This window comes from Vigna radiata, unplaced genomic scaffold (assembly GCF_000741045.1).
Source record: "Vigna radiata var. radiata cultivar VC1973A unplaced genomic scaffold, Vradiata_ver6 scaffold_338, whole genome shotgun sequence".
NCBI classification, from domain to species: domain Eukaryota; kingdom Viridiplantae; phylum Streptophyta; class Magnoliopsida; order Fabales; family Fabaceae; genus Vigna; species Vigna radiata.
The window spans coordinates 257,158-260,391 of NW_014541820.1; the positions used below are offsets into that span (position 1 = coordinate 257,158).

The 3,234-nt window shown below is 36.5% G+C and overlaps 1 long non-coding RNA gene across 1 annotated transcript; it reads left to right on the forward strand.

Moving 5' to 3' along the window:
* The first annotated feature begins 829 nt into the window (after positions 1-829).
* Positions 830-1,523, forward strand: LOC111240674. Its single transcript, XR_002666184.1, has 2 exons — positions 830-963; positions 1,050-1,523. It is a non-coding gene; the product is annotated as an uncharacterized LOC111240674 (long non-coding RNA).
* The last annotated feature ends 1,711 nt before the right edge of the window (positions 1,524-3,234 follow it).

Below are 3,234 nucleotides of genomic sequence, written 5' to 3' on the forward strand. Positions count from 1 at the left end.
GTGGTAGGGCAAACACCATATATTCATCCCTCTTCTATCCCCACACCACCTTCTATACCATCTCCAGATGTACATCAGCCATCTGCTGATGCTGCTGATTCTGCTGATACTGCTGATTTGGATGATCTTGCTCCTCATGATCGACCATTCATTGAGCCATGCGAAAAAGGGTAATACCATATATTCTTCTTAGTCTTGTATTTTGCATTAAATTGTTGATCTTACTATGGTTGTACATTCATAACTTTCTTACATTCATATTTAAGGTTTCTTCCTTCTAGAGTTGCTTCACAGGCCATCACTAGGACTATTAAGCAACAATTTCTGCAGCCCTGGGCATCATGGGGAGTAATCTCTGACGATGACAAAAAACTGTTTTGGGAGAGATTTAAGGTAAAACCATGTGTTACTTAATCATCTTGNATCACCATATTCAAATAGGAATTTCATTTGCTTTATTTTAACATTATCTATTGTAACAACAAAAGGTACAGTGGGCAGCTGAGCATGAAACTCAAATTCACAAAAACTTTAACATGAAAGCATCTCACTGATTATCAGAAATGTTTAGAGATGCCCGGATCGCAGGACAACGCCTTCATTGGGTGGGGGAGCACATATGGAATTCATTGTTGGCGCATTGGAATACGCCACAATATCGCATTAAATGTGCTACCGCCCAGAAAAATAGGGCATCAGAAAAAGGTGGTGCACTGCATACTGAAGGATCCATCACCACACATGAACATGCGATTTGTATGGTAAAAATCTTGATTCTTTTCTTATCAATAACTCAATAACATCATGTACTTTGAAATTAATATATATGTGTCATTCGTATGTTTTAAAATATTACAGGCAGCGACGCTTGGACGGGCTGTTCATGTTGATGAGGTCTTTACACAGACTCATATTCGCAAGGGGACTGGTGAATATGTTGATGAGAGGTCTCGCAAGACCATTGTAAGTAAACTTTTTAACAACATTCAATTTTGTACTCTTTTTTCACACTTTCAAATTAATGTTACTGATGTTTTCTATCTTAACAGGAAGATTTTTCTACGAGATTGACACAGGCAACACCAGAGGGGGGATCTGGTGCTGATGAAGAAATGATCAGGACCCAGTGCTAGGTTGATACAGTCGGGGAAAAAAAGAAAGGACGACTGTATGGGGTAGGGCAACTTGCCTCTCATTATAGTGCTGGAAGAGGAGGCATATTCAGACATCAACCATCTACCTCTACCACATTTGACCCCAACAATGTCGTCAGCAAAGATGCTTATGATTCACTTCTAGCCAGATTTGAAAATCTGGAAAATCTGGTTAGGACATTGGTTCCTCAGCAATGACATACCGCCCCATCATCATCCCAGCAGCCTCCTTTCCAGACCACGGTTGTGCAAGACGAAGATAGTGATGATTCTGATGATCGTGATGATCCTAATCCTGATGGTTATCATAGGTTTTGATATTTAGGAACTTTAGAAAAAAAATTTAGTTAGGTTTTCTTTTTTAAGAACTTTGACAGTTATCAAACTTTGAAGTTAGTATTTTAGTATCAAACTTTGTTTTGCATTTTAAACTTAGAAATTTGGGATTGCATTTTAAACTTTGTTTTGAAACTTATCATCTTTGGAAACTTAGAATGATTGAAGTTTTCTTGATGAATGTTGAATGATTACATTTGAATTGATGTTTGGAATTGATGTTGTCTGGATAAATTGCTGTTTGGGATTGTTGATTTTTCATTTGCAGGTTTTGGGTTTAATAGAGAAGCAAATTGGCTTCAAAAAAGACTGTCAAAATTACAGACGGCGTCCAGGCCGTCGCTAACACACTTTCGAACAGCGTTACCGAGGGCCTCATGGCCTTCGGTATTACCCACGACCTAGTGGCCTTCGGTATTACCCACGGCCTGTGGCTTTCGGTATTACCGAGGGCTTTTAGGCCCTCGGTAATACCGAGGGCCAAAAGGCTGTCGGTAAAGTTTCCGACAAGCAAATTACCGACGGCTTTGGAGCCGTCGACAGGCTGTCGGTAAGGTGGGTTTACCGACGGCTTTCTAGATTTCTGATTAATTTATTCATACATTTAAAAATCAGAGTGATTTATAGGAGTCTAGTGTTGAAAGTAATCACCCTATCCAACTAAAGTTTAAATCAGGGTAAGTTCATCCGCATATTTTTTTTGAGTTAGTTTAGTGATAAGCTTTTATTTGTGGGAAAATTCCCTTGCATGTGACTCTTCTGGGTTCAACATGAATCTCTACTTATCAATGGTTAATATTATGTGTTTAGATCATTGATTTAAGGTTTTTTGAGTGAAGATAAAACATTCTATGAGAGTTCGACTTTGTGGACAGAGAAAGAACTAAAGTTCAGGTAAAGGGAGCTAGTTGTTTTGTTTTTCATTTGTAAGGCTGATTGGTTTTTTGTATGTGAACTGCATGTTTGTGATGAGATGTTATAATGTTGGTTGTTTGTTGTTTGTTGTTTGTGGTTGATTTGACGAATCAGGTTATTCATTATGGTAGAATATTTTTGTTAAAATTTGATTTATGGCATGTTTGATTTGTTGAACAAGTTTACACGTCTAAAATGTATTAGCTCAATCAAGTGGTTTTATAAGAGGTATTTTTTATTTTAACTGGGTGTATATCAATTTTTCATAAAAGATGAATGAAAACACCTAAATAGACTAAAAGGATAATTTGATATAGTTAAAGAGTTTACTCAATTATGTATAGAAAGCTCAAAAGATAATCTAAACGATAGAATGAGTGAGTTTAGAATTACTTGGTCTATGGTATCTTATTTTAGAACTAGATTATATTCACTGAAAAGTAAAGGAGATATAATAATAGCAAATTGATATACTTGTTAGTTTTTCTAAGTAGAGCACACGATACTTGTCAAAGATCTACTTGTTAGATGAGCCATCAGTAATAAGAATTAATTTCCAAAGAGAGCTTTAGAAGATAAACTCACTAGGTGAGTCAAACTCATTGGATTAGCATACTCAGCGTGGTTCGTAGGGGTTTAGTTTATTGATGAGTACGTAGTGTTATCTTTGAGCAAAACATATTTTTGTAAAAATTTAGAGAAGTCAAGGTAGCATGCTCATTGAGTGAGTTATGAATTCATTGGATGATACACTCACCGGGTGATACTTTCACTAAGTAAGCATATATGCTCTTTTGACAAGGAGGAGGAAAATCTTCATAAAATTTTA